The following is a 24,247-nucleotide window of genomic DNA, read 5'->3' on the forward strand; positions in this document are numbered from 1 at the left end:
ACAATACAAAGAATGAATAGTAATACACGTAAAATAAGAAAAAATATCAATCAGGAGGGCAAGATAGCCCAAGATGGAATGCAAATTGTGACAAAAGGATCTAACTCTATTCCAAATGTATGACATAACCTCACTAAAAGGAGTAGGGAAAAAGAGGTGCTGACTTACGTAACTTTGGAAATGACTGGAAACTGTAAGACTATAGACAAAAGGAACTGCCCACAATTGTGTACTTTAGTTGATAAAGTTGTTTCTCAAGAGAATACAAGTTAACAATTCGGAAAGCACTGTACATGTGTACCTGAACTGGACAAGTAAGTAAATGAATGACTGATGGTGGGAGCCAAGTTTCTCACTATTGCAGTTGGAGATTACGGCCAACCAAGGGGAGAAGGCTAGAATAAAATACGTGGTAATTGGAATTGGTGACACCAGTAGGAAGTCATGTTAAACTTAATACAGACACTTTATACGTCCATATATTTCCTAGCTCTATCCTCTGAGAGGGTCTAGAAGCAAAGAACACATCTAGTGCCCTGATCTTAGTTTTTTTTTTTTAAGATTTTTTTGATGCAGACCATTTTTTAAAGTCTTTATTGAATTCGTTACAGTATTGCTTCTGTTTCATATTTTGGTTTTTTTGGCTAAGAGGCAGGTGGAGTCTTAGCTCCCTGACCAGGGATCAAACCCGCACCCCCCGCATTAGAAGGCAAAGTCTTAACCCCTGGACTGCCAGGGAAGTCCCCAGATCTTAGTTTCTAATACTATTCTCCAATAAAAGAAAAAAAGGTTTCTTGGAGAAATGGCTGGTTCTAGGACTGGAACAGGAAATAATACAAGATGAGCCGGAAACATCATAGTGCTAGAAAGTAAAGATGTGCTCAAAAAAAAAAAACCCCAAATGCTGGGGGTATGTCAAAGGGATATAGGAACCAACTGAAAGAACACTCAATAGCCAAGACTAGAATAATGTGAGCAACAAAATAAATAGGGTAGGACTGCATTATAACCCAAAGTACGATAAACAGTCATGAGTCCATGCTGATAGGAACTGTTGGATAAATAAATAAATAGGGAGGTAGGAAACAGCTCTACTGTACAGAAAAATTCCAAATAACTTATGTAAATATATTTCCCCTCAAGGAGGTGGAGCACAACTTCCCATGCTTTAAGTTTGGGTTATACTAAGTGACTTGCTTCCAAAGAGCAAAGGATAGAAAAGGAGGAAATACAAAGTAACCCGACAAACATGACCTCAGCCAGCTGATCAAGGTTAAAAGGTTAACATCAACGATGATGAGTCACGTCGATAGTACATACCCTTGATATGTTAAGAATACTTCATCTATGTGGTCTTCCTCCCCCAAATCCATAACCCCAATTTAATCATGAGAAAAATAACAGGCAACCCCAAATAAAAGGACATTCCACAAAATTCCTGACCACTAACTCCTCAAAACTGCCAAGGTCATTAAATCCATGGAAAATCTGAGAAACTATCATAGCCCAGAGGAATCTAAGGAGACATGACAACAACATGACAACTACATCTTGGGTGGGATCCTGGAACCTAAAAGAAAATTAGGGAACAGCTAATGAAATCAGAATAAAGTATAGAATTTCATTAATAATAGATCAGTATTTGTTCATCAGTTGTGATAAATGTCCCACAGTGATATAAGATGTTACAAAGGGGGGAAATTGGATACTGGGGATATGGGGACTCTCTTACTATATTTACATCTTTTCTGTAAATCTAAAATTTAAACTTTATTCAAAAAAAAATGAAGACAAGCCTGAATATAACATATTTATGTGTCCTCTTGCCAAGCTGCCATCTCTCATTATCATTATTAAGTCTCCTATAGATACGCACACCATACTGTACTTGGTAGTTTGCATACAACATCCTACATAGTCTCATAACAGCCCTCAGAGCCTAGGATTATTCTAGCATTTTACAGATGGAAAAATAAAGGTGATATAAAGTGCCCAGGGCCATGCAACTAGGAAGTGGGGCAGATGGTATTCAAACCTATGTTTTCCTGACTCCAGAGTCCACACTCTGTCCACTACACCATTCTGACTCCATAATACAATTCCTAAAACTTCTAAAATACCATGGACTGGAAAAGGCAAAAAATAAAAAAGGAGGTTTAATTCCACAATCCTGAAGAAGTAGCTCCAACATTATGACCTCCAAGAGGGAAAGAGTCAACTTTGGCAATGGCCTGGCCAAGTTACATTTGGTCATATTTACCAGAAGCCAGCACCACCCCTTGCCTGAATCTCCCTGGGGTTCCCACCTGCTAAGCGGGCATCAGCATTAAATGACAGCAGCAGTCCCTGGAAGACATAGATGGTACACCCAAACTGGGTAATACGAGGAGAGTTCCGTAAGGTATTATTTGGTTGGGTGTGGAGAAGCCACGGGGAATAGTGCAGTGGCCCAGAGCGAGCAACAGCAGAGCTGTTACCAGCCCCCAACCTGAGAGGACCAGAGGACAGAGCAGTTAACAGCCTGAGAGAAAGAGCCAGGTGAGGAAGGCCACCGGACCGAAGCTACAGACGCTGCAGGGAGGGGGTCAGGGGAATAAAGGCTCCACTCTTTTTTTTTTTTTTTTTTTTTGCGGTACGCGGGCCTCTCACCGCTGTGGCCTCTCCCGTCGCGGAGCACAGGCTCCGGACGCGCAGGCTCAGCGGCCATGGCTCACGGGCCCAGCCACTCTGTGGCATGCGGGATCTTCCCAGACCGGGGCACGAACCCGCGTCCCCTGCATCGGCAGGCGGACTCTCAACCACTGCGCCACCAGGGAATCCAAGGCTCCACTCTTGATGTGGAGACAAGAGAGCCCTCCTACACTGTTGGTGGTGCAGCCACTATGGAGACTGGTATGGAGGTTCCTCAAAAAACTAAAAATAGAACTGCCATATGATACAGCAATCCCACTCCAGGGCATATATCTGGACAAAACTATAATTCAAAAAGATACATGCACCCCTATGTTCATAGCAGCACTATTCACAGTAGCCAAGACATGGAAACAACCTAAATGTCCATCAACAGATGAATGGATAAAGAAGATGTGGTACATATATACAGTGGACTACTAGTCTGCCATAAAAATTTTTTTTTAAAACATGGAATTCTTCCATTTGCAGCAGCATGGATGGGCCTAGAGATTATCATACCTAAGTGAAGTTAAGTCAGAAAGAGAAAGACAAATACCATATGATACCACTTATATGTGGAATCTAAAATATGACACAAATGAACTTATCTATGAAACAGAAACAGACACACAGACATAGAGAACAGAATTGTGGTCGCCAAGGGGGAGGGTGGGTGGAGGAGGGATGGATTGGGAGTTTGGGGTTAGCAGATGCAAATTATTATACATAGAATAGATAAACAACAAGGTCCTACTGTATAGCACAGGGAAATATATTCAATATCCTGTGATAAACCATAATGGAAAAGAAATGTATGTGTGTGTATGTTTATTTATGCATATATATATATGTGAATCACTTTGCTGTACAGCAGAAATTAACACAACATTGTGTATCAACTAAACTTCAATAAAATAAATTAAAAAATTAAAAAGCTCCACTCTTACCTTTCTCCCACCCTAGGTGCCCCCTACCGGCCAACCCCAATCAAAAGCCAATGGTCAATGGAGCTTGAAGATACATGCCACTTGGAGCTCTCGGCAGGATAAACTAAAGGGGAAAATGGATCTGAAGGGACAAATAGCAGCTCTTCAACACACAAGGGAAACTGGTCAGCTGTTGTAACTACACACAACTACAACTGACTCTGATTGTGTTTGACTCAGGGAGGTCTGTTCTCACTGCCACCATTTTAGAGTTAGTTAGAGGCTGTCTCCATTCAGACTCCCCAAACAGATCACCTTTCCCAACTCCCTGGTCAGGACAAAAAAATGCTCTCTTAATGTACTATATTTTCCCCTAACGTAAAAAGATTGAAGTTTGATCTCTGTTTAACTGCCACTCTATAGGAGTCTATTCCAACAGAAGGTCTAGCAGTTGAAAGGAACTGATAAGAAACAGTGATTACTAATTGATTAATTCTCCCAAGAACAATAAGATAAGGACTGTATTGAATCACGTGTACTTGCAGTATTTTTCTAGGGAAAAGAAAGAAAGAACAGCCATGCCGTGAGTTCGTGAAGTTTTAGCTCAGTTTCCCAGTCTGCTACGTGGACATCACACATTTCTAACTGAAGTTTGTTTAGCCACCAGCCCAAAAAGGCCCAACTCCTGGACCATCAAAAATGCCTGTAGGGGGCACCATTTTCCTAGAACAAAACGTGAACCTGGAGTGGTCCAAAATGCTGGCCCTGACCCCAAGGAAGTCATGCTTATCAGTATCCGGAAGCAGCATGACCCCTCAGTCTTAATAATTAAGCAAGTTTTCTTTAAAAGAAAGTACCCAAACAGAAACTACTTTATAGGTAATTCTTTTAAAATACCCAAACAGAAAAAGCAACTTCAAGCAAAGGGGATGCAAATAACTAATTAGCTCCAGGTTGTCTGCAGGAAGCACGATCCACAGCCTCTTCTTCAATACAATCTGAAGCTTTCATAGAATAAAGCCCAAGATCTTAACACCCTGGTTGACTAACTTACCAAGCACCATAACATTACTGAAACACCCCAAGCTAAACTTTGATAATCATACTGATCTTCATGGCCTTAAATTCAATAAAGAATCAGCTCGATTCTCCCCAGCATTGATATATTTAAGGATAAATCTCAAATGAAAAAGATGTGCGTGTGTGTGTGTACGTTGGTACACCATTTGTAACACTGGTGCTAATGGACAAAGGGGTGAACTAACGTTGAGCGTCAACCTTTACATATTCATTCATTCATTATATCCTTTCTATAACTCTACAAGGAAAATCTTTGCAGCTGAGGAAACTGAGCATAGGAAGGTAAATTCCTGAAGACCACACAGATACAAGTGGCCAAACCAGTATTCACGGAGCGAGGTCTTTCCAATGCACCACTTTCTTCAGAGATCATACTGTTCTAAGCTTTATACAGAGCATATAATCTCATTTTTTATTCTATATTAAACATCCAGGTAAAAAATTATACCTGTATTTTCTATCAAAAAGCCACTGCTGACCTTTAATTTTCATAATACCCGAAGTCTTCTACATGTGGTCCTATGTAAAGTACTTCTTTTAGAATTTTGTGTTGATTTTTAAAATTGACGTGTTCCCTCCTTCCTGATAACAAGAATTATTCAACCATCATAATATGCCTCCCAGCCTTGACCGCCAGGAAAACCAGCACCAAAATTAAGACTCAACCACAATAGCTTGATTAGGTTTTTGGTAGAGAATTTGCTTTTTCTTCCTTCTTTTTATGGTTTTGAGTGTTCATGATATTAATTTACTGTATGCTTAACGAAAATTCAGGCAGAACAAATCAACGAGTCTTTTACATATATGTATGCATATTCCAGGAAATATGATTTGATCCAAGATATATCTAAATTCATGAAGTAGGAATCCATTCCTATCAAGGATGTTCCTATACAGTATATCAAATGTTTTTTAAAATGAGCATCTTTTCCTTAATCTGAACCATGACTCATAATTTTTTATGAGCTTAGATTTACTCTCTGAAAAATAACAGCGTTGAATCTGTTGTTAGCTATTAGCTCTGTTTGTTGCAGGAGAAATATTTCCTAGCATGCCCATCATTAGGTGATAATAAAGACCTAAATAATAATCATGGTGTTAATAATTTATTTGGTTATACAGCAAGTGTCCCTCTAAGTGAAGAGGAAGGTCTCACATTTCTAAACCACTCTGTGGCAGTTCAGCAGGTGAATTAAATATTTAGCAAGCTGCTTAATATTTCATTGTAGACAAATCATAGTGGGTTTTAACCACCCTTGGGTACAAAAGCAGTGATCAAATGCCCCATGTATATCTAAATTTAATTGATAAATTGTTTTAAAAGGCATTACAGTCAACAGTACACAAGAAGGGATGCTTGAAGGACCACAACACTGGGTTATCATAAAGCAATTATAGCAGTTTGCTGATGGAAGATTTTGTTATCCTCTCAGGAGAAACAATCTGAGGACAGGTAGATTTCACTCCTGCTCTGTACTTTTCTGAAATCAAGAGAAACTATGTTCCCTGCTCCTGTTACAAAGGAAGTCGGTACTTCAGCCAAAATATTCTGGCTGCCTTGCTACTACATAGCTTTCCCCTTTGCCTTCACTGAACATATATTGCTAAAATCTACTTGGAAATGAAAGGAAGTTAATTCTCCAAGGATCCATGGGATTGTGTTGCCTCTGGCTGTTCTCACTTCCTTTCCCACCCCATACATATCTGTCAGCTTTGAAAATCTCTCCTGATGGTAATTGGCAATTTACCCTATTACTGTTCCCCTTATATTTAAAGTGTTTTTTTCATTACCAGCTGCCTCTTATTCTGTCCCTTATAATGGGGAAGAATAATCCATCTCTACCCAAGTTAGTAGGACTCGGGGAGGTTTACACAGAATTGCTTATTAAATAGTTATTAACTGTTCGGAAACCACACATGGATTTGTGTTATTGTAACAGCCACTCATTTCCATACAAGCAGCTCCCTAAATATGCAGAAGCCATTTCTCTACAATAACAGTTTAACCACACGTCGACATTATGCAAGCAGAATGAAATAATGCTCCGGTTTAAGATACTCTCATTTCCTTCTCTGAAGTCCCCTCTTAGTTCCTGCCCTCCATATCACAGCATGTGCTGAAAATTACTGCCTTCGTTTATCCATTCAAAACTGCACAATCACACCCCAGCCCTCAGACACAACCCCACTCACTGCCTTGCCAAGTGCATTACAATACCATTCAAACCATCCTCCTCGGTTTCAAATGCTCTCTTATACTTGTTAGAGCCTCTTTAATGGGCCCTTCTTTTGCTTCCCTGCCATTTTTCTCCTCCTAATGTAGAGACTAACCAAAGAACATTGAAACAGAGAGAGAAAGGGGGAAAAATAAACTGTGTGAAGTGTATTTGAAGAGGTGGTCTTAACTACCTCAGGCTGAGGTCAAAACAAACCCTTCTAAGAGGCTTGATGATGAACCAGACTAGGCCCACCATCTCCATTTCTTAAAACGGGTTCATCCAATGCTATCTCAAATGATTCCAGACACAACCAAGTCTGAAGAATGGAAACTGACCTCTGAGGGAACTCAGGTTTTCTCATCTGTAAAATGAGAAATCTGAACTAAAAAAATTTCAAGATTTCCTTCAGTTGAGTCCAGAGATAAACCCATACACATATGGTCACCAAATCTATGACAAAGGAGCCAAGAATATACAATGGAGAAAAGACAGTCTCTTCAATAAGTGGTGCTGGGAAAACCGGACAGCTACATGTAAAAGAATGAAATTAGAACATTCTCTAACACCATACACAAAAATAAACTCAAAATGGAATAAAGACCTATATGTAAGACCAGATACTATAAAACTCTTAGAGGAAAACATAGGCAGAACACTCTTTGACATAAATCACAGCAAGATCTTTTTTGATCCACCTCCTAGAATAATGAAAATAAAAACAAAAATAAACAAATGGGACCTAATGAAACTTAAAAGCTTTTGCACAGCAAAGGAAACCATAAACAAATGAGAAGACAACCCACAGAATGGGAGAAAATATTTGCAAATGAAGCAACCGACAGGGGATTAATCTCCAAAACATACAAACAGCTCATACAGCTAAGTATCAAAAAAACAAACAACCCAATCAAAAAATGGGTGGAAGATCTATATAGACATTTCTCCAAAGAAGACATACAGATGGCCAAAAAGCACACGAGATGCTAAATAGCACTAATTATTAGAGAAATGCAAATCAAAACTACAATATCACCTCACACCTGTCAGAATGGCCATCATCAAAAAATCTACAAACAATAAATGCTGGAGAGGGTGTGGAGAAAAGGGAACACCCCTACACTGCGGGTGAGAATGTAAATTGGTACAGCCACTATGGAGAACGGTATGGAGGTTGCCTGAAAAACTAAAAATAGAGCTACCTTATGATCCAGGAATCCCACTCCCAGGCATATATCTGGAGAAACCATAATTCGAAAAGACACATGAACCCCAATGTTCACTAGAGCACTAAATACAATAGCCAGGACGTGGAAGCAACCTAAGTGTCCATCAATGGATGAATGGATAAAGAAGATGCAGTACATATATACAATGGAATATTACTCAGCCATAAAAAAGAATGAAATAATGCCATTTGCAACAACATGGACGGGGACCTAGAGACTGTCATACTGAGTGAAGTAAGTCATACAGAGAAAGACAAGTATCATATGATATCACTTCGATGTGGAATCTAAAAAAATGGTACAAATGAACTTATTTACAAAACAGAAATAGAGTCACAGATGTAGAAAACAAACTTATGGTTACCAAGGAGGTAAGGGGGTGTGGGAGGGATAAATTGTGATTGACATATACACACTACTACATATAAAATAGATAACTAATAAGAACCTACTGTATAGCACAGGGAACTCTACTCAATACTCTGTAATGACCAATATGGGAAAAGAGTCTAAAAAAGAGTGGATATATGCATATGTATAACTGATTCACTTTGCTGTACAACAAAAAACTAACACAACATTGTAAATCAACTATACTCCAATAAAAATTAATTTAAAAAATACCAAAAAAAAATACAGTTACTTGTGTCCCTGTTTCTCCAGTGGTCATGGCAGACTGCACTGCAAGCTGCATCATTTGCCAGAATAAACGTCTCTCCCTTCCAAGGGATAAATTATATTGGGGAGCAGAGACATGTAAACCATAAGGATTTAGGACCATTCCTAGAACGGATGACATATGTACAAAGGATGAAGGAGAACTAGGAGAAGCCACTCCAGGGCTACCTGGGAAAGTCAGGAAAGGCTTCATGGATGAGGTGGCTCTAGATGTGTTTTAAAGGATGAGTAGGAGTTTACATGGCAGACAAACAGGATGAGCACATGATAAGCCCAGGGAACCACACAGGCCATAAAATGAAAGTCTGCAAGATCCTAGGTTATTCTGGGCACTACAGAAGTTCTGTGCTCTCGAGAAGCAAGAAAGTTCAGGAGAAGAAAATCCGGAGAGTTGATCTCTCTTGCTCCCTCTCTCTGAGAATCCCTCTCTCAATATCTCTCTCTTTTTTTCTCTCTGTCTGTCCTTCCCTCCTTCCTTCCCTCCTCCTCTCTCTTCTCTTGTTCTCTCATTCAGCTCCTATACAGTCTTAGCCCATCATCCCAAATGTTAAGATGGAAAACATGAGAAAATTGCAAAAGCCTACACAAATCTGCATCTACTTGAAAAATAGCTCATCTTGTAAACATTTTATTTCCCACATACAACTTCGGCAGGTTTGATACAAGTTAAACAATATACTACTCTCAACAGATTCACTTAGCTGTGTGATTAACAGATGAACACACCCATCTTCCCCTTGATCACAGGTCTGAAGTTTTCTATTCTGATTTGAAAGCAACGAGTCATACAATATTACCATCCACAATGCGGGGAAGGTATCACAAAATTATCACCTACTGATAGATATTGAATATATGCCACAGAGAAGTGAAATAAGCCAGGAGATGGTGGACATAGGTTTCAAACCCAGGCAGTCTAACCCAAGAGCTTATCCTCCTTAATAGGACGTTTAACTACCTCCCAAAGAAGGAGGTGGTCACAAAAAAAAATTTATTGTAAAAATAGTTGAAACAGATGCAAATATAATGATGGACAAAATTCTGGTGGTCTATGAGTTGACGAATATTTTTAAGGATATACTACATAAAAGATTCTAGAACCTAACTTAATCTGAGAAATGATGTGGGAGTTCAGATACAAACAGGTCAGGATTTCCTTAAAGTATAGAATACAAAACTGTTTTTCAAAAGAATCCAAATTTCTATAGACCACCCTCATCAGAATATCTTTTAGAGTGGACGCATACCTCAAAGAAAACTCTACACATTTTAAAAATCTTTCTCCTTTCAAATTACCATTTTCAAGTATTAGTTACATGGTTATTATATTTACATAACGATTCAATCATGTCCATGTTATTGAGAGCAGAAGTAAGATCAAAGTGACCCATCTTGAGATCCAGAACAGTGGAACCACCACTGTATGTATGGACATGTACTAAGAATGAGCCTCTTAAGAATAACTTACTTGGAGATGTAGAAATTTATGTTGATCCCTTTGAAAAGGCAATATTCTAATCTCTGAAAGTTCTATATTTCTGCCAAAGTAACACTAATCCAAAAGAAGTACTCCAAAGTGACAAAAAGACCATGTATAATATACAAATAAAGATATGCTTGGGCATCTATGTGCTTGTGGGGGGCGTGTGTGTGTGCACACGCATACACACACATGTAGAGTCAAACACTCTTAGCAATTAACAAGTGACTTAGTTGGTGTAGCCACTGTGGAAAACAGTATGGAGCTTCCTCAGAAAACTAAAAATAGAATTACCATATGATACAGCAATCCCACTCCTGGGCATATATCTGGACAAAACTATAATTCAAAAAGATACACACACCCCTATGTTCATAGCAGCACTATTCACAACAGCCAAGACATGGAAACAACCTAAATGTCCACTGACAGAGGAATGGATAAAGAAGATGCGGTACACGTATACCATGGAAAACTACTCAGCCATAAAAAAGAATGAAATAATCCCATTTGCAGCAGCATGGATGGGCCTAGAGATTATCATAGTAAGTGAAATTAAGTCAAAAAGAGAAAGACAGCTACTATATGATACTACTTATACGTGGAATCTAAAATATGTCACAAATGAACCTATCTATGAAACAAACAGAATCATGGACGTAGAGAACAGACTGGTGGTTGCTAAGGGGGAGGGATGGAGCGTGAGGGTGGAGATAGCAGATGTGAGCTTTTATATTTATTATAGAATGGATAAACAATATGGTCCTACTGTATAGCACAGGGGACTATATTCAATACCCTATGATAAACCATAATGGAAAAAGAATACTAAAACACAAGAATGTATATATGTATAACTGAATCACTTTGCTGTACTGCAATAATTAACACAACACTGTAAATCAAAAAATGACCTTCAAAAATGTGACTTTGAACTCTGAAAAATCAAATGCTGATTGGCTGAAAAGGAGGTAATGACTTACAATATATCGGAAATGACCTGAATTAAATTATAGACCTGCTTGAAACACAGGTCAGTGAATTTGAAGGTGAAATCGGGTTGCAAAAAAAGCAATCTATGGAAACTATTGATGAACGAGTAAGGGATTCTTTTTTTGTCACTGAAATGAAACAAATAGGCTCTAGTTAATGGTTCCAACTGTTTAAAAAAGAAACACTTCTAACGTTTGTAGAACTTAAGTGTTAAAATTATCTGCTCAATCTCCTAATACACCTCCAAAATGTATTTTGTACTAGGAAATTGGATGATTACAGTGTAGGTTAGTAATGACATTATAGTAAAATCCCAGGGCCAGCCAATATCTTTCTTGCTATATGAAAATAAATCATTTTTCTTCCTGAGCTAACAGATAAGTGTTAACAACTATCCTACATGGCAAGTTTAGATGGAAAATATTGCTTTCGTTTAGTAAAGAAGAGTAGGAAAAGGAATTCCTTCATCAGGTAAGACAGCATTAAGTTTGCAAAAGGGAATTTCAGATGAACCCCCAAAATGTACAGATTCACACTGAAAGTAGCAACATGAAAGTCTACTAGGGCAGGATGTCCAAAACTTGCAAGTGAATTTCTGGGTAAGGCCTAAAGGAAGTCAGGAAATGGGTAAAGACTACAAAACCAAGAGGAAAACATCACCAACTACTTCTACTGCCTAGTTGATCAATGTTACAGGTGTTTGAGTTTTAAGAGGAAATTGGCTAGGTAAACTGCAAACAAATAATTACTTCTTTACATAAGTTCAACAGAGAGTGGTATAGACAGTGTGGCCTTGGTCGGTACTGATTTTGCAAGAGAGTAAGAATGTTTACTGGCCAGTTTGGTTGTTACTGATTTGGTTTTGGTTTTGGTACAGTGTTGATAGCATGTCAGTGGTTCCCAGCCTGGAACAGTACCACCTCTCCATGGGATCTTTTGGAAATGTGTATAGACATTTTTGGTTGGCTGAAGGTAGAAACTAGCATTTGTAAGATAGGAAAGGGGACAAGGATGCTATATGTTCTATATGCAGGATAGTTTTACATAAGGAAGGACTATGCCACCCAAAATGCTGTAAGTGACCCCATGAAAATATACTGGGATATTTCCCTACCCACCACATCCCCTCCCTTCAAAATGCATTCTGGGGTGTCTAAAGCAATCCCTAGACTTGGCAACCTTGCAAAGAGACCCCAGAACTGGATGCACAGTTTTCAAGGAGCTGTTCCCAAGTGGTTAGCGGCCAATCAAACTAGGCGACAATCAAGAGAAGGTCAGGCATACTTTGATGTGTAAAATAAGGGTTGTGAACCTGCAAGATTTAAGCAATTCAGCCCCTGAATCCTGTTTTTCTAATGAAGGAGGGAAGCCAGTCAAACTGAAGCAACTGATTTGAAAAGTATAATTTTAGAGCTTAATGTACTATATCAACCAATAGGGCTCAAGAAATGATATTCTAAGTAGGAAATAGAGAAAAGAGCATAGGGGAGAGAAAAAATCAACTTAAGGGAATGCATAATTCTTCTAGCTTCTTCTAACTGTAGTAATGATAGCCCTTTAAGTTCTCTGAGAATCATCTTACATGTCAGTGTTTGCAAGGATGTGGCTTGCCTCGTGTATAATCGCCTCCAAGGAAGACGAAACTTGCCAGGCCGTTTGGTTCAGGTGTGCAAAATACCCCATGTGAAAGTTCTAGTTTTAAATAACTGTGTTTGCATACAGTAGAGAGTACCTGGAGACAACATTTTCTTTGTGAAAAGGTGCTCATGCTTTGAAACCAGCAACAGTTGATATCATCAGGCTACACGCCTTATATGAATGCTAAGACTGAAAGGGAAGGATGAATAAAATGCAAACCATAAAATGTCCCCCCTAAACGTTCAGAAAATGGAAGTGCCTACACTCAATAAAAATGATTATAATGTGTGCAGAATTGCATTGCTTTCCATATGACCAGTCTCAAAAAGATCATGAACAAAATCATTATGTGTAATCAACGGCCTATTTATCTGCAACACATGAACAAGCCCATTTCAAATAAGCCCTGCTCCATCGTCTTGACTCTGACGTTTCATCTGCACTAGTGAGACTCCTCTGAGCAGACGTCTGCTCTGAGTTTGTTCATTCTGATGAGGTGACCTATGGAAAGACTTATGTTCTCTCCAGTTGTTTTTAAGTCCGTTAATTCAAAATGCAGAGAGGTTATATAATTAATGTGTGTGTTTTGGTGACTCATGGCCTTGAGAGAGCTAGAAAAATGTGGTCATTTAAATCTTTCCCCTGACTTGGGGTTGGAAAGAAGTGGGTCTAAACCAACCTGTGGAGACTGGAATAATTTCCCAGAAAGAAAATTTCTTACCCTCTCAATACCCTGCTCCAGGATCTGAATTTAGTGATTCACATGCGTACTGCTCTGTTTTTCTTCAAAGGCTCCTAAGTGACCAAAAATTGGATTTCTACCAAAAACGTCCCAGACACTTCACTTATTAATAATTATTCTTGCTCTTCTGACAAAAACAAATGAATCTTCACTTCTCTTTTTTGCAGATCATCAAATACAGTATCTTAATATCTTGGCCAGTAAAACTGACAATGGTGTATTCTGTCAAACACTTCCAAAATTTAAGCAGGGTATCTTCATAAATGTCCCCGATAGAGAAGCACAGAAAATTCTGTTTACAATTTTCAATTACTGTTAAATAAAACCCCAATCTTAAAAATGGAAGCTCTTTAAGGAAAAAGAACATGACTTCAGTCTTGGGAGAATTTATATCGTGACATGCCTGTAACTTCATAAAGAGTTTCTTTCCAAATCTCAACAAATACTAAATTTAGAGGAACTCAAAAATCCCAGAATTGATTAGAAGCACAAATAAAAAAATACTGGGGACTATTTCAGCTTTATAATTTAGTAATTAATCAGTGAAGATCTTGAATTAGATTTTATGACTAAATGACTCTCTACTGCCACCTACAGGTAGTACCCAACTCTTATAATCCACTCTTTTTTTTTTTTTTTTTTTGCGGTACGCGGGTCTCTCACCGCCGCGGCCCTTGTGGAGCACAGGCTCCGGACGCGCAGGCTCAGCGGCCGTGGCTCACGGGCCCAGCCGCTCCGAGGCACGTGGGATCCTCCCGGACCGGGGCACGAACCCGAAGCCCCTGTATCGGCAGGCGGACTCTCAACCACTGCGCCACCAGGGAAGCCCTTATAATCCACTCTTAAACGACTGCAACGAGACCTTTGTACAAGTAGACTAGCTTCGAAAGAGAACCTCTCAGAGTTGTGTGAATTAGACAGCCATCCAGTCTACTGTTGAAGTTCCACAGTTCCCTGCAGGGATCCGTGCTATGTCCAAATTTACAGACCTTTCCAGGAAGAACCTACTAGAATCACAGGAAAACAAAAGCGAAAGTGTCCTTAAACACCAGTTCATGCCCCTTCTCAGGCTGAGCCAGGGTCTACATCAGGTTCCCTAACGTCTGCCTGCCATGCTCTCTGCAGTCCCTTTAACTTTACTCCCTCACAAATGGTATTTCCTGACTCGTGCTGTTAGGATGGTTGTAAAGGTCATGGCTACCTGTTGAGGTCCTGCTGAAACTACTAAAAAAAAAAGTATAAATTTCAAAAATCATATTTTCAAAGACATCAAAAAGCTGTGGGAGCAATGAAGTCTAGATGAACTAAAATTACAGAGCCAGAAGAACACTTTCTAGGTAAGTAGAAGGTAAATGAGGGTAAGATATTTTGTGTGTATGTATTCAGTAAGCAAATGAGACAGATAATCAAGAGAAAAAAAACGACAGAAGCAGATTCACAAATGATCCAGGTATTAGAGTTAGCATATAAGAACTTTAAAAAATGTACGTGATAAAAATAATTATTCAGGATGAACTATGTAATGCCATGGATGCTTACTGAAATCTCTAAGGTAACCACAAAAAAAACACAACTATGCATAGAAAGATTGGATGAGAAAAAATAGAACAATAAAATTCTTGTTTAACCTACAAGAAGGCAAGAAAAACAGAGCAACAAATAGAAAGTAAAAAGCAAGATGGTAGATGTGAACTCATTTATGCCATTAACTGTATCACATATTACATATTTATTACTTAAACAGATGAATAATCAACAGACAAATTGTGAGAATAGATTAAAAAAATAGCAATAGCTAACTATATGCTGGTGTGTTAGGCAGATAACAGCTCCTGCAAAGATGTCCATGTTCTTTGTTACCTTACATGGCAAAAGGGACTTGGCAAATATGATTTAAGTTAAGGATCTTAAAATAGGAAGATTATCCTGGATTGTCCAGGTGGCCCAGTGTAATCACAACTGTCTTTACAAGTGAAAAAGGGATTCAGGAGAGTCAGCATCAGAGTGATGCAATGTAAGAAATGCAATTGCTGGCCTTAAATACAGAAGGGGGCCATGAGCCAAGGAATGTGGGCAGCCTCTAGAAGCTGGAAAAGGCAGGGAAATGGATTTTCCCCTAGAGATTCCAGCAGGAACGCAGGCCTCCCAACACCTTGATTTTAGCCCAGTGAGACCCATTTTGGATTTGCAACTACCAAAACTGTAAAAATAATTAATTTGTGCTAGTTAGGTCAACACGTATGTGGTAACTTGTTACAGCAGCAATAGGAAACTAATATAATTGGTTATAAGAGAAACATCTCAAATATAAGGATATAGATCAGTCAAAAGTAAAGAATGGAAAAAGATATATCAAGCAAATACTAACCAAAGAAGTCAGGTGTGCCTCTGTGAATACTAGACAAAGCAGACTCTTTACAATAAGATTTACTACACATAAATGGGGATATTTCATCAATATAAAATTGTCAGTAAAACTAGAAGACATGGCAATCCTAAATTTTTAAACTCGAGGGGAAAAAAATGGAACTAGACAAATCCACTATCATCATTGGAGATTTTAACAGCCTTCCCTCAAGAACTGAAAGAACAGCAGACAAAAAATTGGTAAGGGTGTAAAAGATATGAACAATACAATTAACTAAACTGATCTAATGAAAGGTATACAGAGAAATGCCCATCAGCTGCAGAATACACATTCTTTTCAAATGCACAGAGAGCACTGCCAAAGTAGATCATACACTGGGTCATAGAGCAAAACCTGACAAATCCCAAGGGATTGAACCATAGAGACACTGTGCTCTGATTCCCAAGAGAATTAATTTAGAAATAAAAAGAAGATAACTAGAACAATCCACCTTGAAAACTGAGTAAAACACTTCTAAGTAGGAAAAAGTAGAAATTATAAAATACTTTAAGTGAATGAAAATGAAAATGTAATTTATAAAAACGCAATGCAGCTAAAGCAGTGCTTGTAAGGAAATTTTAGCTACATGCATACATTAGAAAAGTATAAAGGTAGAAGATCAATTATCTAAGCTTCTGTCTCAAGAAAAAGAACAAAAAATTAAAATTGAACAAATTACAAGGAAATATAAAGACATAAACTAATGAAACAGAAAGCAGATAAATACAATTCAATATAGTCCAAAAGTTGCTTCCCATACAAGATTTGAAAATTGATATACACTTAGCAAGACAGAACAAGGAAAAAACAAAAACTACAAAGTTCACTTATCAGGAATTAATGAGGGGCATCACTACAGACAAAAAGATAATGAGAGAATATTATGAACAAATTCATGGCAATAAATTTGTCAACCTAGATGAAAGGGACAAATTCACTGGAAAATACAAATTACTAAAATGTATGGAAACATAAATGAATATCTGAATTCATAATTAAAAACCTTTCCACAAAAGCTCAGAAGGCTTTACTGAGGAATGCCTTCAAACATCTAAGAAAGAAACAATACCAAATTTAAACATACTCCTTTACGGAAAAAATAAAGTGGAAATACTTTCCAATCTAGATTATGTGACTAGGATAATCCTGATATTGAAACTCAAGAAGAATATTACAAGAAAAGAAATTAGAGACTGTCATCCCTCATGAACATGGATACAAAAATTCTGAACAAAATTTTAGCAAATTAAATGAGGCAATATATAAAATGAAGATACAACATAATCAAGCAGGTTTATTCCACAAGTGCAAGATTGGTTTAATATTTAAAAGTCAATCAATGGAACATGAATAATAAAAGGCAAAATTCCTGAACAGTACTATATCAACAATAAATAATTTCCTCTTCAAAAGACACTGTTAAGGAAAGGAAAAGATAAACTACACACTGGGAAAATAGAAATATTTTGTGATATATATATATATATATATATATATATATATATATATAAATTTCAAAAACATTCTGGTGAGAGAAAGAAGCCTAACACAAAGGTATGTTTGTGTGATTCCACTTATATAAAATTTCAAGGATAGGCAGTGTAACTATAGAGACAGAAGAAAGATCAGTGGTTGCTTGGGTGTGGAATGGGGATTTAGTAAAAATAAACACAGAGAAAATTCTTAAAAAGGACATTATTTTTAGGAAATTTGGGGTTCAAAGCAAATCTTAAAGGAAATACAGAGATTTCCCATATAGCTCCGCCCCCATCCCCCTCCCACGCACAGCCTCCCCCGCTAACAGCATCCCACCCCACAAAGATACGTTTGTTCCAGTGGGTGAGGCTGTGTTGACAGGTCATGATCACCCCAAGTCCGTAGTCTACATTAGCGTTCGCTCTTGGTGTTGTATATTCTATGGGCTTTTGACAAATGTATGATGACATGATCCACCGTGACAGTACCATGAACAACAGTTTCACTGCCTTAAAAATCCTCTGTGCTCCATCTATTCATCCCTCTGCCCCCCTAACTCCTGGCAACCACTTATCTTTTTATCATCTCCACAGTTTTGCCTTTTCCAGAATGTCACAGAGTTGGAATCATACAGCCTCCATAGCTTGGCTTCTTTCACTCAATAATAGGCATTTAAAGTTCCTCACAGAAGAATGTTTGAGGGACGATGGAAGTGTTCTAACCCTAGACTGTTGACACAGAAAGCTGCTCACCACCACCAGCCATCAAGAAAATACAAACCCAAAGTATGAGATACTACTTCACACCCACTAGGATCCAAAAGACAGACAATAACAAAGGATGGTGAGAGGCGGAAAAATTAAAACCTTGTATACTCTGGTGGGAATGCAAAATGGGGCTCTGAAAAACAGTCTGGTCATTCAAAAGGTTGTACAATACAGTTACCCTATGAGCCAGCAATTCCATGCCTAGCACTACTCATAACAGCTAAAAAGCAGAAAAAAGGGCTATTAGCTGATGAATAAAATGTGGTATATCCATGCAATGGAATATTATGGGACAATAGAAAGAAATGAATACTGATAACTGATGAACATGGGTGAACCTTGAAAACATTATGCTAGGTGACAGAAATCACAAAAGATCACATACTGTATGATTCTATTTGTATGAAATTTCCAGAATAGAAAAATTTATAGCGAAAGAACATAGATTAGAACAGCCAAGGGCTGGAATGGGGAGGCAGGGGGAGGGGGGAGGAGTTAAAGAAACCGAGGAGTGACTGTTAATGGAAATGGGGTTTCTTTGGGGGTGATGAAAATGTTCTAACATTTATGGTGGTGATGATTACACAGTTCTGTTAATGTTCTAAAAACCACTGAATTGTACACTTTAAATGGGTGAATTGTATGGTATGTTAATTGCACTTCAGTAAGATTATTTTTTTTAAAAAAACTAAGTCTGCTGTTTTGATGCAGTTATGAAAACAAATGGCTTATGGAGATGGTTACATAACTATATCTTAACAGCTTTCTTTGTCCAAAAGCAATGTCTATTGGCACAAAGAGATGCAGGTTTTATGGGGGGAGATGGGTGCCTAGGAGTGCTATATCTTCTGATTCACTAGTTTTGTTTCTCTAAGACCCTTAGTTTTTCTCTTACTTCTTTCTTTCCCATTACTACAAAGTGTCCGATGGACGCCCCCTCATGCCAAGTCACCCCCTTCTCCACTAGATGCAATGCCTCCCTGAGACTGTCATGTTTATTCCCATAAACATTTAAGTTATTTCCTTGTAATACCCCAGGGGCCAACACTGATCTACCAAGTCTTAGACCTCCTCTTAAAACCTCCAATCCAGGTGGTACTTTCCTTTTTGCAAGTGAATATTCTCTATGTGTTTATCAATTCTCCTGTTTCCCTTCTCCTTTTTTCTCAGTTTCCGCTACTGGACTTGGGTGTTTCTCTAATTTGAGGTCAACTGAAGTTTGTAGTGTCCTGGGTCTCTCAGTTATGCCGTGGTTTTATTTGCTCTCTTTCTTGATCTGTTTTCTTTCTTGGGAAGATATGTGGATAGATCCGGATTTAGAGAGACCCCCTTAGACCCCATTCTAAGTTTCCCCAACGGAAACTTAGAAGCCCTACGTAGCATTTTTACTACTACCGATATGCTATCATAGTGTCGATAGTGTAAATTACAGTCCTGGAAATCTCCAAGGACTTTCATCTTTTTAGAGAGAAAATGTTTTAACCCAGACAACAGGAAACAAGATACAAGGCAATATGTAACTGAAAGCTCTATTAGCTACAGAAATTGTACACATTATAGAAATTTGAAATAAAAGTGGAGATAACTGTGACAAATTATTGATAAAAGCTTCATAAAGAAGGCAGGATTTTATTTTAACTTTAATGAACAAATAAGATTTGTTATAGAATTGAAGTCTGGATATGATAACAATATCTAGTTTCAATACAAGTAACCAGATATTATTTTAGTATTTTGAGATATTAAATAGGTTTTATTTTCCTCCACATTTTCTTTATTATCTATTCTTTCCCCCATTCAGCCCGTGAGGTTTATTACCTATGGGGCAACATAATTCATCAAAAATGGGGTGGGGGGAGTTGAATTTCAACACACACACACACACACACACACACACACACACACACACACACACACACACACACACACACACACACACACACACACACACACACACACACACACACACACACACACACACTAGGAAAGGTTCCCAGGCACTAGGAGGCTACAGAGAGTTAGACAGGAAGCAACAGGGAGCTTACAATTTGGTAGGGCTTGGAGAACAAAGCCCCTTCCCTTCCACAGGCCCAGGTAAATCTCTAGATAGGTTTGGGAAATAAAAGAGCCTAGGATACCTCTCCAGAAGGCTCCACTCCTTTTGTCACTGAAACTGCAGGTCCCCGTGTTTACATAATGTCACATGCTATAAGAAGTAGGAATAAAAAAGCTCTATGTTCTTCATTCTCTAAACTATCCCCTAGACAAAGCTTTTATAATGTCCATCTTAACTTTGTTTCTGTTCAGATTCAGAAGCCAATTTTGAAAGTAATATGTTTTTGTAATGTTTTACTCATCTTTCCCTATTTCCCCATAAGTGAATGAACTACTCTCTCCTCTATAACATTCCCATTATGTCATTTATCAAGCTATTCCTTGCTTATTTTTTAAGGTTTCTATCTCCTTTATCAGGTTGTAAACCTCTTGAGGGCAGGGATCTCTTAATCTTTGTATCAGCAACTTAGCATAGCACACAGAAGGTACTCAGTGAATTGAACAGAAATTATTTATTCAAATTAAAACTAAGTAGTGATTATCAATTCTTTAGGATTGGGAAATCTGTATTCACCTTCTTTTTTTATGTTAAAAAGATTACTTTTTGCTGAGGATTGAAGTGTAGAAGGAAATGGCCTGCAAGCAATTTCAAAAACTCTAAAAACTTTAAAAACCAAATTGTTATCTTAATTATTAAATCTTGGCAATAATATCCCATTAAACAGCGATTTTAAAGATCCTTACACCTCTAAGAACCTAATTCTGCACTGAATATGCAAATCTAGAGGTCACTTCATTTAATAAATACATACCTCCTAATCAGCTGCATACTAATGAGTTAATCTGAAGGCTAAATTTCAGTTATGAATTAGAGACCCTCATCTCTGTTTCTTGATTGCCTAAATTATCTATATCCAGAAACTTCCAATATGTAGCAAAATGAGCTGCTGAAAAGTACATCGTTTTGAAGATCAACTTCATTCAGCCAGGTGAGGTGAAACGTGATGTGCCTCTAATTCTTAATTTTTATGTAACTCTCCTTACACAACACAACCATTTATAACCACCTAGTAGGTAAGTGAGCTAACTAAAGGCACACTGCACAAGTCTGGATGCTGAAACGGAGCCATAAAACTTAAGATCCCTGAGGTTTGTAATATAGGCCAATACTTCAGCAGGAGTATTTATCCTGCTCTGAGAAATTAATTTGAATTGAAAAGAGAATGGTTTTCCCTCTCAATTCATAGCTCTCAAAGTTTATTCTGAGCATGTTTTCTCCAAAGGAAAAAAAAAAAAAATTCAAGTATGAAGGAATTTTTTTTCCTAAGCTGAGTATGACATACATCAGCTGACATTTATACTTCAGTTGAAAATTAATTTATGTGACTCTAAAAGCAACAGATTGTATTATTTCACAATGTGACAATGTAATTCAAATAACTATCTCAAACAGCATATCTGAAAGAAAAATAATTAAAAAGTCCCAGCTCACTTTCAGTGAATTGTTCCAACAGATCACTAGTGCTAACCACAGAATAGAACAATGTTCCAATCAAAGATTCTTTCTCATTCTTACAGTCAGTTGAGGTTTGTGGAGTTAGGCATGACTCTAACATCTTAAGGTGTCTCCCAGTGGGCACCTTAACCCCATTCTGGTTTGGCAACTCACTTCATTGAATCATAGAGCTGAAAAAAAAAAAGAAAATCCAGATACCTTCAAGTCAACTATACAAAGCAGTTCACCATCTTTAAAATTCTCATCCATACCCTCCAGATGGTATCAGCACAATCCTGTATTATATTCATGCATCTCATTCTTTGTGGCAGTCAGCTGAGTCTAAGTTATGCTGCAGTAACAAACACCAAAATTTTAGTGGCTTCCAACTGCAAACACGGTTCATTTCTCGAACACACTACATATTCATCACAGATCTAAAAGCCAGCTTGGAAGAGCAGCTGCTATCTGGGACATGCCAGTCCCAGGGCAGAGGGAGAAAAGGGCGTTGGAGAGACTGCACAGTGGTTTCTACAAAGTCTGCTTGGAAACAGCACTCATAACTTATTGCCACATTTCATTGGTAAAAGCATACCACCTGGCCAAACTATGGACAGGAGGCAACTAAACAGGGGACAGCGATATGCTTCTGATGATACAATCAATAGTAAGGTAATAATCCAATCATATAATGTACCATACCTCTTAAAACCACCAATCTTTAAATTTCCCAAGTAAAACTTCAGATACCACTCTAACTCTCCGAGAGACTTTGATCTTACCATACAAGGGGACAAACAGACCGGCCAAGTGCCTTTTCTAAACTTACACTCTAGGCACCTTTTACAAAGCAGCCTGTTCCTAAAAACTAACTCTTGAAACTCTTTAAGAATCCAATTCCATCTAATCCTCCCAGCTGCCTTAGAAGTAGTCAGTATGCCAGAGCACAGGGTAACCTACTCCCGGCAAACAGAAGAGAATAATTTACATTTGGAGAGCTGAAAAGAGAGGGCTTATGAAGAAATTGTCAGAGTTCATAGAATTCGCATACTTAATCAAAAGGATACTCTACAGATATAAAGGGAAAAGTATTCCAACTTAAGACTTTCCTGAAAGAAAACTCATCCAACTTCAATTTTAGAAGCTTCTTAGATTTCATTTTTTAGGTGCCTTAAATTTTTTAAATAACATTAGATTATGGATTTCATCACTTCCTAAACTTTCACCCTCTTCTTACACTGATCCCAGGCGTAAACTCAAAATCAACCGTTGTTAAAGTCACCCTATGCTCTCTTCCAAATTGTAGGCGTAATTCTTGATATTCCTAGCAATCCTGTGTGTCTTGGCCACCAAGCTATGTCTCACCCAAAGACTACTAAGATCTGGCCTCCTTCCTAACCTGAACAGGGAAAAGCTGATGTAGCTACGTTTTTTTAAGATCTGCCATACCGATCTCCATCCCTATAGCATACCGAGCCATTTCTTTCGATTTACAACATCTTCGCTCATTACAACTGGTGCTGAAACTATTAGCTGAATGGTTGATGAGGAATTAGACACTTAAATAATACCAAAATAACCAAATACACATTACTTGCTAGACAGAGGGGGAAACATATAACTGCGAAATGGAAGGATCCGAGAGTCATCACGCTAATCTTGCCATTAACTATAGTATCACTAAGATGATTTCTTCTGATATAATGCAATCTGAAGCGTCACCAATGAAGCAAAGTTAAACAAATACACACTTCAGACAAAACGTCCAGTTCACAGAAACAGAAGAACAAGCTAAACAACACCTTAAGAAGCAATCAGGCAAACCCGTAAGGTAAGACGTTTCCCAAGACAACTGGAACTGGGCAGGTTCTTCAAAAGCCCGTGACATTGAAAAATGGACTGTTCTTAGTTAAAAGAACCATAAGAGACATAACAGACAGAAGTAATATGTGGTTCTCTTTTGGATGCCGATTGAGATAATCAGCAGTGAAAGACGTCTGGGGAACAACAAGGTAAACTGGAACACTCCTTGGTTCTAGATGAGATGAAAATTCATAACTTAACATATGCGATTATGTATATATACAGAGAGAAAGAGAGAAGTCAAAGTAAAATTACGCTCAAGTGTTCAAACTAGTCATTTCTGCGTGCTGGAACACGGTGACTTTTCTCTTATTTTTGCTTGTAAGCATTGCTTAATTTTCTACAACACACGTGTACTGCTTCTGTAATAATACAAGCCTTTTTCTAGGCTTTGCCTCACCGTGGTTAAATGAGTTAACACTTTGAGTTATAGCCTTGAGATGGCTTTCTGATTCTATTTGATCCTTGTGTATCTACTTCACTTAAACCTTTCTCTGTCTCTAAACGATGGAGGAAGGGGGAAGAGGAG

The sequence above is a fragment of the Delphinus delphis genome, chromosome 7 (genome assembly GCF_949987515.2).
Source record: "Delphinus delphis chromosome 7, mDelDel1.2, whole genome shotgun sequence".
Classification (NCBI taxonomy): Eukaryota; Metazoa; Chordata; class Mammalia; order Artiodactyla; family Delphinidae; genus Delphinus; species Delphinus delphis.